Source organism: Alnus glutinosa, chromosome 8 (assembly GCF_958979055.1).
Source record: "Alnus glutinosa chromosome 8, dhAlnGlut1.1, whole genome shotgun sequence".
Lineage (NCBI taxonomy): Eukaryota > Viridiplantae > Streptophyta > Magnoliopsida > Fagales > Betulaceae > Alnus > Alnus glutinosa.
In genome coordinates, this window is record NC_084893.1 from 28,282,080 (window position 1) to 28,296,711 (window position 14,632).

General features: G+C 35.3%; 1 pseudogene; it reads right to left on the reverse strand.

The window, feature by feature from the left end:
* Nucleotides 1-2,324: 2,324 nt before the first annotated feature.
* LOC133876336 (G-type lectin S-receptor-like serine/threonine-protein kinase B120) lies at nt 2,325-6,277 on the reverse strand (annotated as a pseudogene).
* Nucleotides 6,278-14,632: the final 8,355 nt, after the last annotated feature.

Consider the following 14,632-nt stretch of genomic DNA (forward strand, 5'->3'; position numbering starts at 1 on the left):
CCGGACAGGCACTGACTACCGTCCGGACGCACACCGTTTAAGTAGCCAAGCGCCACACGTTGCAAACCGTCCAGATGCACGTGAAATAAGGCGTCCGCCACGTGATGATAAGGTACCGTCCAGACGAGCCTGTTGAGCCGTCCGGACACGCCATTTCAATTTTATTTATTTAATTCATTTTTCGCATTTTATTCCATTTCTCACATATTTTCTCCTTGTATAATTTATTTATTTGACCCATATAATATTCTATGCGCGTCCTATTATATTTTCCAGTTGTCTAATTAATTTTAGTCATTTATCCCATTGCATTTTTATTCTTAACATAGCAAATAATATTAGGGACATCACAGTACATTTAACTAAAGTTAAGTTTTATCCTAGTTAGATTAACCTTAGTTAATCTATAAAAATATCTAGTTAACCCATAGTTAACTTTTATCTAGTTAAATTAACTAGAGTTACTTTTTAATAAAAACTAATTATTATTAATCATAAGTATTTTTATATCAGGTCTTTCTCATTTAATATCTCACTAGGGTATAATTTTAAATCCGTTTTTAGCCCAATTCGTTTCATAATTAATGTTAATTTTTAAATAACATTATTGCACTGATAATATTATTATATCAAATAATATTAGGCCAAAATAATATTATGTGCAATAAATGTTTCACAATAATATTATATATCAATAATATTATTCCTTAAAATATTCTCATATATTAATATTAGGAATATTATTATCTCATCTAATTTAACAAATATTTGTCTATTATCAAATAGGAACAGGTGACGCATAAATATGCAATTATCAGAATAATGTCGATCGAGCTATTATCAATCGACAGGTCGATCGAGCGATGGTAGAGCAATAAGTCGATCGATCAGCAAAAACGGTCGATTGAGCGATTAAAAGTGTGAATTAATCAATACGGGTCTTAAATTCTATTTAAGGCGCTCTGTCTTAAAATCTGGGGTATTACAAATTCTCAATAGAAAATACAATTAGTAGAACTGAAATCAAAACCCACACATTTTATCAATCACCCATAGCCACCAAACCCCAAAATCAAAGCCTCAATAAGTGGAAAATAGACGGAAAAAAAAAAAAAAAAAAAAAAAAAAAAAAAAAGGTTTGATCTCACTGTTAACCTCTTTGGTAATGATGTTATTTTTTGGGTTAAAAACCTAACACCAGTAAAGTCCAAAGAGTAGAGAAAGAAGATCATTTGTAATAGAATCATCAATACTATTAGCATGTAGATTACTTTTTAGGGTTAATTTAACAATTTTTTTTTTTCACCTACAGTTTCATTTTATATTATAATAATACTTCGTTTATGATTAAAAATTGATATGGAATTGCCTTAAGGCTTCTTAACAAGTTTAACAAAAAAAAATACATAGGCCTTTAGGCAATTCCATCCTATTAGTTTAATAATTTCAAGTTTAAAAATTAACTGGAATTTGTATTTCGCCTTAAAAAGCCTTTTAAGCAATTCCATCCTATTATCATTTATTTTTTCCCAGCTACGGGAAAATCATTTTGTATTTACTGCCTCTTAAGAAAATTTGAGATAGAATTGCCTAAATTAAGGCTTCTTTTCTCGTAGTATTCACCTTTTTTTTTTTTTTTACTGATTGCTAATTTTTAATCCTTTTCGTTAGGCATTCCATTTCTCATTTTAATCCTGTATTTTTGACTGTAAAGTTAAAACTTGAGAATAAAGATAAAACAATATTAGAATCTAAAACAATCAATTGCCATGGATACATGCACTCTAGAGAAGCAATGGAGCATCTTTCTAAGAGAACATTGTATTAGTATGTGTGGAGTCCCATCATAAATGTGTATTAGGTCAAATTGGACTATATAAGTGATTGCAATGAACCCTAATTGTGATTAGTCCTTTTGGATATGAAGTCGTTAGTTTGTCCAATATCACAACGCTTTTTCTACAAACTACTCACAAAAAGTTCTCGAATATCGTTGCAAATGAACTAGAATCACAATACATTTATCAAAACAGAGTTGTTACTCTTAACACAAAATTGACTTGTCACTAGGAACGGAATGAAGATTTGTCATCAAAAGGCCAAATCATAAATGAGGGGTAAAACCTTATTTTGATAGAGTAATACTAAGCTTCAGGCGCCTATTTATTACAACAATTTCATATCGGCTGACATGACGTGTTTTAAGTGACTTTACATGTTAGGCCAAGTTTTCTTGTAGCCCCCCCGTTTCGTCCATGCTTGTCAAGGCGTAAAAGATGTACAATAAACATTTTATGATACATATCAAAAATTATAATTCCAGATTATATGGCAAAAGATCTAAAGATTCAATACACAATTGAATAATGTTATAGACCATAGGCAAAAAGATTGAATGTTTTCTAACAATTTACTCGGGGAATAGGAACACTTATGGCTGGACTTGCAAATGTTACCGGCCTTCCATAATTGAAACTGTTGCACCACTCACAGAATATATTTCTATCATGCTGCTATTAATTGGGTTTGCCTTCAACATACTTCTCATATTTAAGAAAGTAGGTTCCTTGGGATAAGGTAGAACTCCACTTTCATTGTTAAGCATGGCGACAATGTAAGACATGGTAGGTCTATCCTCTGCACTTTCTTGAAGACATAGGAGAGCTATGTTAACATATCTCAATACCATCTGCATAGAAGATATATCATCAAGTAGTGGATCCACCAAGTATGATCCTCTATCACTTGTCCATCATTCCCATGCCTTAAAATCCCCCCCCCCAAAAAAAAGGAAAATTGGAGGATGTTAGAATGATGGATAATGATTAAATACATAACTTTCTATTAGTTTAAGCTTTTGAGACTAGTAGTCATTTTATACTCTACCTAGTGTACTAAAATTTCAAAAATAGAGGACTAATTTTGTTTTAATAACAATGAATACACAGTTGTTCAACTACTCATAGCTATGAATCAAAGTGTTTTCCATTTCTACAACAAAAGATGCAAAAAAGATACTCACATATCCAATAAGATGGAAACAGTCAGTTTGATAAAAACCAGTATTCTTCCTGCCACTCACAATCTCTAACAATAAGACGCCAAAACTAAAGACATCAGATTTGATTGAAAAGAGGCCTTCCAAAGCATATTCAGGAGACATATAACCACTGTGCACATCATCAAGTTTAAAATATTAGTAATTGCATGTTTTATGTTGATTTTTATAATTCAGAAGTTCCCTTCATATTACTTACTAAGTGCCAACAATCCTTTTTGTATTTGCTTGTGACTCATTTCCTCCAAATATTCTTGCCATTCCGAAATCTGATCTCTTGGGATTCATATCGATGTCCAACAAAATATTGCTAGGCTTCAAGTCCCTATGAATAATCTTTTACCTGGAATATTGATGAAGATAAAGAAGCCCTTGAGCAATTCCTTCAATGATTCCAACACGAGTCCTCCAATCTAATACACTGCGCTTCTCTTGATCTGCTTTACATATATGCGTAAAGTGACAATTAGTAAGCCATGCACATGCAAAGGACCATAAAAATCAAACACACATATATATCAAAATTTGAGATATTACAAACCAAAAAGGAAGAAATCCAAGCTTTTATTGGGCATATACTCATAAACTAGTATCTTTTTATCTCGTTCAATGCAGCAACCCAAAAGTCTAACAAGATTCTTGTGTTGGAGCTTCGCTATGAGCATTGCTTCATTTTTTAGCTCCTCCCAACCTTGCCTAGATCTTTTTGAAAGTCTTTTTAAAGCTACCTCGACCCCTTTGAGTAATATTCCCTGAAATTTGTTGTTGTGAAACATACAAGAAAAAAATAAAAAAGTAAGCTACATTAATAAGAAATCCATTACCAATGATAAAGGCTAATCCTTTTAACTCTAAAACAAGCAACCTATTTTAAGAAACAAGAATCAAATGAAAACATTTTTTTTGTTGTAGAACCTCTGGTCCTTAAGCCAAGAGTAGAGACCAACATTACGGATTTAGACATAGAAAAATCAATGCATTGACACTTTAGGAGTATTTAGTGAGATCATAATGTATCATATTGAGACATCACTCAACCTAAAAGCTTAATCATATCTATTTGGACACAACTATACTATATTAACCACTCAAACTTGTGATATCTTTTGAAAGCGGGTCTCAATCTTTTTATACTCACATGTATGTGTATACTCAATGTTAACTATTGACTGATTGACAAACTTATATTAAGTATCCAATTACATATAAGACTAACACATACCAAGCAAAATTTTATCACAGTAAAACTTTATCTGAATTGGTATACAGAGTAGCTTCACAGCATAAACATCAACAAAAGTGGGACATGCCCTTTTGTGCTTGTTAACTTGCATTCTATATCCAAAGCATTGCGTTTAGGGACAATGAACCATACCTTGTAAACAGGTCCAAAACCACCCTCTCCGAGCTTATTTGCATATGAGAAATTATCAGTTGCAGCAGAAACACTTGCAAAATTGAATAAGGGCATTTGGACTTCTCCATGCTCCGAATTATTAGCCTTTAGGGTCATGCCCAAATCTAACAGTAACAAATCCTCCCCTGAATGATGAACAACACATATTTAAGGATATAAGTTTAGATTGCTAAAATAACGTAGTAAACTATGCTTTACTCACCCTTCCTTCTCAGCTTTCTCCTCACATAATAAACACAAAGGCCCAATGTAGCAACCACTGCGATGGATGCAGTCGGAAAGACAATTTTCCATATATCCTTCAAATTCTTAAATCCTGCATCTGTTACAGTTGCATTTGTTGAGTTTGTGTCTGCAAAAGGAAATCAGATAAATAAATAATGTAGACATTGATATACAGATTGGCAATGCCTAGAGGTAACTCTTCAAAAATATTTCAGTCACAGAACTTGTTAATTAGAGGAAGAAAGCAGCAGAACAGCAATAATAATCATCAAAATAACTAATAAAAACCTTGGAGAATCAAGTCCGGACGAGCAAGTTTCAGATGGAAGTCTTGTTTTTATGTATTATCTTCTGAGAATTGTTTCATATTTAACAGAGGACCTTCCCATACCAGGCAGCGATGCTCTTGATCATAAGCATAACCGGTACAATTGCAGTTTTTCAAGCAAACTGATTCGCACTCTGAAGCATTGCCAACGTACGGCAACGGCTGGGGATTACTGGGCAAAAAAACTTTAGGAATGGGAAGAAACCCAGGTTTCTGAACAACATCGCTGCACGGAAAATCTGTTATTCTCTTACATCCTTGAGTAGTATTGGGTTTGAATGCTGGCAAACAGTCGCATGGCTCAGCGGCTGTCTCACTGCATATGCTGAATTCACCGCAAAAAGCATAAGCCCCACACGTTAATAATCTGGACAAATTTAAAGAAGATTGCAAACTGTTTGACGATATTGTCTGCAGTCGAAGCTCCCCGTTTACACTCAACGACACTCTTCTAAATTCAGAAGGATAATTATTACTAGTAGTGTAAGAAATGTTGTCCCCATAAATGTCGAACATATCAGCTAGCTGACCAATGAGTGGAGTAGTCCAGTATGGTTCAGACCCCTTCATTAAGATTAGTTCTTTCCGAGAACCCAGATGCAGAGTGAAAAGACCAGGAGAAGGGTCTTTATTGCTTTTCCAAGATGTTAATGACCATCCTGTCTTATAATCTTTAATCATCATTCCGGGCAAAAGAGTATCAGTAGGATAGTCAAAGCTTTGCCACAAAACACCTAAGGCTGTGTTGTTTAGTATAAGATTACCTGTATCTAATAGCCTGGCATAGGTATTGTTGCCACCTGAAGCGTTAGTCAGAAGGTGCAACAATGTGCCATCGGATATTGCAAGATTCCCATCCGCGTTGAAGGTAAGAACGGCAGAGGAGTTTGGGAATGGCTGCTCCCTGTTTGCAACCCAAACTACGTTGCGGTCAGAAGCATGAGAGAACCGTATTCCCACGTGATACTTTGTCAAGTTTTCTTGATAAAAGAAACAAAGTTTGTACATTCCGTTGGCAGATTGAATGTAGTCCGATGTGGTCAGTGATTGTCCTGGTCGGATAGTATCAGTGACGGTAGCATTGGTGAACTGCAAACCAAGGCAGAACAAAAACAGCAGGGAAATTCTACTGCTCATATTTGTATCAGGCAGCACAGACTACTCAATTTGCTTAAGTATGGTGTTCTTTTTGGGTGTATATATAGAGTTCGACCAGGCTGCAATTTGTCATGAGCTTTCCTATGAAAAATGTGTAGCCTTCCATTTCTCGTTTGATTTTCCACCCGTCAAAGGGAGAAAATTATTAACTTCCACTTTATATAAAGTTAGACCCGTGGTGTCTCCGCTCTCCAATCCAAACTGTTGGAGCGTTCCTAGTCAGCAGATTTACGCTTACATTTCATGCATCGATCTATCCTTGAATCATTGCTGTTAAACTTCTATTTTCCATGTTATCAGATTTACGACTTGAATAATCAAGTCTAATTCAAGTTGTTTTTTTTTTTTTTAGATAGTCTTATTCAAGTCTTGAGTCTTGATTGTTCTTAATAATTAATTCGAATTGGGTTTATGAAGTTGCACCAGAGTTTCACTCATTTTTCAACTTGGAACGGAACGAAGACTGCCGCTCGTTTTCTAGGTAGAGTGACTATTTTATTAAGAACGAATTGACTATTCTCGTTTTCTAGTTAGAATTACTATTTTATCAAGAACGAATTAACTATTCTTATTCTTTGATTTGGTCGTAACGTCAAAATAAAACACTAAATTAATATGTATTATTTTGTTTTGAAGCGGGCTTTGAGCCCTCCAAGGGCTGTGGGTCTACTTCGAGTCTTCAACAGTCGAAGGCGACGAAGACAGTCGAGTTGGGTGGCGGATTGTCTGCTCCAACCAGTGTTGGGTTGTCTGCTCCGACCAGATGAGTTTTCTTTTCTTCCCGAAGACACCGGTCCTTGTTTGATGGTCGTTGATCAACCTGGTTCAGAGGGACATGCAAATCTCTCAGGGCCAGTTTCTTCTGATCTAGCATTTGCCTCTGGGTCTCCAAGTTTGGCGTTGCTAGTGATCTCTTCCCTTTTGTTATGTGCGCCTAGGTTCCTAAGATGGAAAGACGTATCAGAGAGTTGGAAGTGAAGCCGTGTGTTTAACAAGACAAGAGACCTTCGTACCGAGTAATTCTATTAGTACATTAAATGTTCATCAAGTACCCATCAAAAAATAAGGTGACTTTTAAAATCATTATTTGATCAAAATTATCATTTAATCAATCACACGTTCAATGGTGATTTTAAAAACTACTTCACTTTTTTATAGACACATTATGGACAGAATTACTCCTTCATACCATGACTCAAGAAGACTCATGCAATGGAAACCACGTGGCTTCCATTCAATTTTCCAAAAAAGTTCAATCATTAAGGAAGTGTGCACCAGCTTTGAAGGGCTATTAGTAATATTGTTGCAGGTTGTGATTTAGATGTGGTTTATTTGTATTAGATAACAAAATTACTTTTTACTTCTTTTTTAAAAAAATATCTTACAATAAATTCCTTTAGTTTCTCCTCTATAGATTAAATACTCTTTTTTTATTCTTATTTTATTCTTTTTTTTGTTTCCTACTTTTATTTTTTTATTCATTTTTTTCTTCTCTCCTCTCTTGTCTTCTTCGTCCTCTCTCTCTCTCAAAACCCATCACCCAACTGCGCTGATCATTAAAATCACAGTCCAGTCGCTGTCGCCGAAGCCTAATGTCAATAATTCCAATCAAGGCGAAGAAATCTAGGTGGAAAATTCACAGAGTAGTGGCGGATCCATTTTCCACTGGTCTACAAATTCCACGGTTTTCTCTTTAGGATTTATTTATCCTCCGCAAAATAAATGCCCTGTTTATTTCCAGTACCTCAAGAGGGCCCGAATCACTCGCCAAACCAACTCGTTCTTGACCCGGTGACCAGGTTTCTTGTGCTTCCGTCAGAATCAAACTCGCATCCGACCGAGCTTGTCGGAGTCGTCATCGGAGACCAAGATTGATAGGCTGTTGTTGCTGAACATTGATCGTGTATGGTGGTTGCAAGAATTTCAAGGGATCGTAGGAAGAAGATGAACGAAGCTGTGTGGGTGACAAAGAAGAGGCCGCAGAAAGAAGAGAGGAGAGAGGAGTTTATATTAAAATAATAGGTAGGAAGGAGTTACTGTACATTCCCAAGCAAGTTATCTAAATATAGCTAGGCATCTACCGTAGGAAAAAAAATTTTGGTGTTTTTAATTAAATTTTTTCTATTTAAAAAAAAAAAAAAACCCACTTATAAGACATCCGCTCTTAATTGTATTGGAAAATGCTATACTTACACCCAAACTCCTACAACATTTTTTCACAACCTGATGTGGAATTTCCACATCAGATTTTTTTTTTTCTTTTCTAAAATGAAAACTCTCTCTCTCTCTCTCTCTCTCTCTCTCTCTCTCTCTCTCTCTCTCTCTCTCTCTCTCTCTCTCTCTCTCTCTCTCTCTCTCTCTCTCTCGTTCTTCTCTCCTCTTGCTCTTCTCTCTCTCATTCTTCTTCTTTTCTCTTCCGGTCGGCAACTGCAAACGGAGACAGTGACGGAGAGAGCCGGAGCTGGACGGGATCCGGCACTTTCCTAGCCAGAATGGCCAGATCCAAGCCCACTGGCCGGGATCTGGTCGTTCCCCGGCCGTTTTGGCTGGGGATCTAGTCCTTCCCGGCCGGATCCTGGCCGGCTGGCCGGGACTCGGCCCTTTCTCGGCCAGAACGGCCGGATCCTAGCCAACTGGCCGAGATCTGGCCGTTCCCCGGTATTGGACCACAAAGGGTGCAAACCCAAGTGTAGGTTTTCGCAAGTAATAATTCTCGGTAAGTACGAGGTCGATCCACAGGGAATGGTAGATACTAAGTAAAATTCTTATTATTGTACAAAAAAAAATAAATTTAATGAATTTTTCCACTAAAAAGTGGAGCAATGGATAAATGATAAACTAAACTAAATTAATAAAAAAGAAAACGCTAAGGCTTCAAGGATCCACCTAGCAATTTATTACATATTCTTGAGACATAATATAAAATTAGATCAAACATGGGTTGATTAAGAATTTGATTTCATAAACATGACACAAAAAATTAAGCATTCAAAATATTTTCGAATCATAACAAATCAAACAAAGTAAGCATTTGATATAAACAAAAATCATAATGAATCAAAATAAACTTGTATCATTAAATTACTCTCAAATAAAAAATCAACCCCAAATTTAATTAATAATATAAGAGCATCAAGAATACATAATAAAAAAATACTAAGCTTCACCCCTAGCCTTAGCTAGAGATTTAGCCGCTCAAACAATAAAACCAGTTTGGAGCCTCCATAACTGCCCTCTCCTCTGGCTTTTCCCTCCTTCACTTCTTCGCTTCTTCCTCCGGGGCTCTCTTTTCTTAAGACCAAAACATGGTATTTATAGTGCTTCCGAGGTCTTTTTGGGTTTTTCTTGGTGGTCAAGCTAAGGAAAGAATCACATCTTGCATTAATTGCACAGCAGCCCGAGGATGGAAATAAATCAGATCTTGAATCCATGTGTCTTGGTAAAAATTATGGAAAGAAATCATGACATGTCAATCTGATTTGTGCTCCACACGTCCATCACCAGGTATATATGGAAAGAATATGAACTTGTGCATGGAAGGCATTTGCTTTGGAAAGAAATCTGATTGATATGGTCTCCTAGTTGTACAAATCCTTTGAAATTTCAATCCAAGTAGGAAAAAGACTCCAAAATTCGCACACATTAGCGTTCTTTTATTGCGGGGCAATTTGGGCATAGTAAAAGTCCGAAATAGGAAAAACCTATTTCAAACTTATTTGTTGCATTTTTCATTAGCTTTCTAACGCCACCAAATTCAATGCAATCCAATTCTTGAGCCGAAAGTTATGATGAAAATAAAGTGATGTGCTTAATCTGGATTCTTTCCATAAATAAAGGATTTTGCCACTTCATTCAAATCTTGGAATTTGAAGGATTTTCTTCCAAAACCTTTTTGCCAATAACGTGTAGAGTTGCTACCTCAATCTTATTTTCCAGCTTCTTTGTCAATTTCACCAAGTGGTCCAGTCGCTTGAAAGCAACAACAATTCCTACAAAAAGAAATACAATTCATTGCATTTATATCAATTTAAGCTCAAATTTAATAATTAAACATTATTCCACAATTAAGTATTAAATGCAATAATTATGACAAAACATAGTATGATAATGCTTATTTTAATAGAGAAATATAAATATGCACTTTTAAGCACTTATCACCCGGCCAGAACGGCCGAAGATCTGGCCCTTTCCCAGCTGGCTGGCCGGCCGGGATCTAGTCGTCCCCCAGCCAGAACGGCCGGGGATCAAGCCCTTTCCCAGCCAGAACGGCCGAATCGGTTGGAGAAGGGCTAGATCGGGTGGCCGGAGGTGGGAGGTGAGGGAAGATGGAGGGAGGTGGGACAGGAGAGAAGATGGAGGGAGGAGGTGGAGAGGAAAAAAAAAAAAAAAAAAATCTGATGTGGAATGCCACATCAGGTTGTGGAGATTTGGTTGTAGAGATTTGGGTGTAAGTGTAGCAGCCCTCGTATTTCCCTAAAATGATTCCAAACTGTTATGGAATGTGATAGTACGCGGGTTATGGCCAGCAGCTTAGTGGGTCGATAAACATTGTAGTGAGTTGCGTGTCCAGTCGTGTAGTGGTCAGTTAATTAGCAATATAGTGGGTCAATTAATGAGTTAGTGGGTACAACCACTACTGGCAGTTACCCGAGTCAGTTATATATGTTAGTCTTTCATGTATTTAAACACACCAATGAATGAATGAAATTATATTTTGAATTGTTAAACATAAAGCCATGTGCTTATGTGTGTGTGTGGAGGAATAGCTCCTCGAAGTGCTATATTATTATTATCGATTATCTAGGTTCATAACAAGCGATGCCAGGAGGACATAAATCGAAGGAAGAACTCCTCAAATCAAGGCAGAAAGTAATAGTAAAAGAGAATAAGTCTGGCAAGAACCTCTCTACAAATATACTTATAAAAAATAAAAATAAAACAAGTTAATTAATTAATTAGTTAAATGAAAGATGATTTCATGTTGCTCATGTTGAGAAGACACTATTCATCGAGACTGAAACCCAAGTACTCTAATAGTGGAGTGCACGACTCAGCCCATAGTTCTTTTTCTTATTCCTCTCTATCTGTGCCCCTCTTTCCTTCTCTTCGCCTCATTTCTACGCAGTTCATATGATGTTTGTGTTTTGTCGTCCAAAAGTTGGTTGAACTATGGCAATAAGAGTGAAATCCTTTGTTCTTACTATTTCCATTTGCATTTTTAGCCGTTAACACAGAGACACATTCAAGAAACATAAAAGAAATTATATTTATTGTTGGGTTTTTAATTATTGGTAAATTCCGTGTCAAAACTTAATTGGTTTATTCAAGAAAGGTAAAAGCCAAGTAGGGAAGAATATTGCAGAGTATTCCTCAAGAAAATGAAAGAGCTAAGAAAGAAAGAATATTGCAAAATATTCTTCAAGAAAAGGAAAGAGTTGAATAGTAAAAATATTGCAGAATATATTAATTAAGAAATGAAAGATTTGTGATGTGAAAAAAAAAAAAAAAAATAGAGTCAAGATTGTTGGGCCGCGTACAATAAGACTTGATATTATTCAAGCCTTAAAATCTGATAACACATGGAAAATAGAAGTTTAATAGCACCGATTCAAGAAAAGACCGATGCATCCGTGAAAGCGTCCGTTTTTGTTATTTTAAAATGTGTTATCTGAAAAAAAAAATAATTTTTAAAAACGCAGTTAGGGTTTAATAACCCTAAAAAGTAATCTATATACTAATAGTATTGATGATTCTATATCAAATGATCTTCTTTCTCTACTCTTTGGACTTTACTGGTGTTAGGTTTTTAACCCAAAAACTAACTTCGTTACCAAGAGGTTAACAGTGAGATCAAACCTCTTTATATATATATATATATATATATATATATATATATATATATATATATATATATATATATATATATATATATATAATTTATTTATTTATAGATTTATAGTCCGTCTTTCTTGACCCGTTTCGCGAAACGACGAAGTCAATTCCATTTGATTCTTTGGCCCCGGGCCCCACTGGCATGTGCAGGTAAAAAAAAAAAAAAAAATTAATATGTTGCGCAGGGATCCGGTTTCTGTGCTGTTAAAAAAATGAATGGACCAGATTAAAGAGCAGTAACAGATGTCGTAGATGTAAGGAATAACAAGTAGCACTTGACGCCGTTTGTTTTGAAGAGAAAAAAGTTTTGGTTTTGCACCTTCATCATCTTTTATGCCATTGTTTATGAGCCTGCTTTAATCCTACAAGAATTTCACCAATTTGAATACTTGTGTGTTCTTGAACAAGGATTATAAGTCCCTTGGGCTGCTCTATATAAATCTTTTCACCATTTAGAAAAGCAACTTTGACATCCATTTGATGTACAACAAATTTATAAATAGAAGCAATGGCAAATAACATTTTATATATGCAATTATAGTAAACAGATAATAAGTACTAAATAATCACCATTTGGCATTTGCTTATAGCTTTTAGCTATCAAGCTTGCCTTATACTTATCTATCATATCATCCAGTTTAAGCTTCTTCTTAAACATCTAGTTACAACCATGTGATTTGGTTGGAGGTAACTCAATGAATTTCAAATATGGTTAGACATAATTTATTCCAATTCATTATTTATAGCCTCTAACCAAAACAAATGCATCAAATAGATTTAATTGCTTCACAATAACATGTTGGATCATCATCAACAATACAAGCAATATAATTATTACCGAAATTCATTTCTTTTCTAGCTCGCTTGCTTCTTCTCAATTCTTACAAATCATCAACGAATTTATTAGAAGCAACAGATGATTTATGCAATAACTTTTCCTTATTTTTCAAAGGAAATACATGCTCAAGAAAAACAACATTTTTAGATTAAATAATAGTATTGTAATCTAAAACGTCACTTTTGATAATAGGTAATCTATAGCATGAACTACTGCAAGCATAACCAACAAATTCACAATCACAAATTCTAGAATCAAGTTTCCTTATTTTAGGCTCAGTCAACATAACATTTGCCAAACATCCCCACACTTTGAGGTATTCCAAGATAGACTTAATATCTTTCTAAAAAAAATTTATTAATTTTCTTATGAAACACTTTATTATGAATGTAACAAGCTTTTGCGTATAATTTTGATATAAAATAAATGGGTAGAACTAATGTCATATTAGACATTAAAGTTCTTAGAGATAATTATTGCATTATTTTATCTCAGACGTATCATGTTGAAAAGATGCTTAAAAGATTTGAGCACTTTGATTATTTGTCCATGTTTACACCATATGATTCAAAATACAGTTGGTAAATAATCATGGTGATGATGTTATGCAAGAAAAATATACACAATTCATTGATAGCTTGATATTTTGACAAGCTGTACACGCCCTGATATTGCATATGTTGTTGACATGTTGAGTAGGTATACTTATAATCCTACTATTGGGCATTGAGATGCTATCTCTAAATTGTTGAGATATTTAAAGGGAACAATTAATTTTGGTTTGTCATATTATGATTATTCTCCTTTATTGAAAAGATATTGTGATGCTAACTGAATTTATGATTCAGATGAGCTAAAGTCTATATGTGACTTTATGCGTTTACTTTGGTTGTGTGGACTATCTCTTGGAGGTCCTCAAAACAGACTTGCATAGCAAAGTTTACTATGGAGTCAGAGTTAGTTGCCTTGGAGAATGCAGGAACTGAAGATGAATGGCTAAGAAGTTTATTAATCAATTGATTTGTCTTTATATACTAATTCAGTTCCATTTGTATTTTGATTGTGATTGACAGGCTGCCATAGCTCGAGCAATGAGCAAGATCTATAATAAGAAAAGTGCACAATATTGTGAGGCAGCTTATTGAGACCGGTATAAGTTCCATGGAATGTGTGAGGTCAAAAAGAAATTTTACAAATTCTTTGACCAAGTCACTAGCGAGAAGGCTGGTGAGTAGAGCATCGAGGGGGATAGGACTGATACCCAAATTATGACACTGTGATTGATACCCAACCTCTGTGATTGGAGATCCCATGAATGAGGTTTAATGGGAAACGAAGTCACAAGTGATCATGTTGAGGTACTGTCATTCTATGTTTATCCATTATCTTGTTGAGAAGATAGTGATGAGTCCATCCCTATGGTGTACGACAGTACAAGATGCAGAGTGATTAAGGATGAGTTTAAAAACTCTTAATGGATCCATAGTCCCTACATGTTGGGATGGGGTGTTCCCTGCACACACTCTTGATGGATGCCACCTATGTGAGTGTAGAGGTGGTGCCCCCTCCTATGAGACTAGGGTAGGTCTCTAGAGCACTCATGAAACCCAGGGGCGCATGGCCTGTATAAAGCGCCAACCCGCTATAGAACAACCCAAAATTTTTTTTGGAGAAAGTTATGTGGGTGATAAGTTTGGTCAACTTATAAATCTGGTT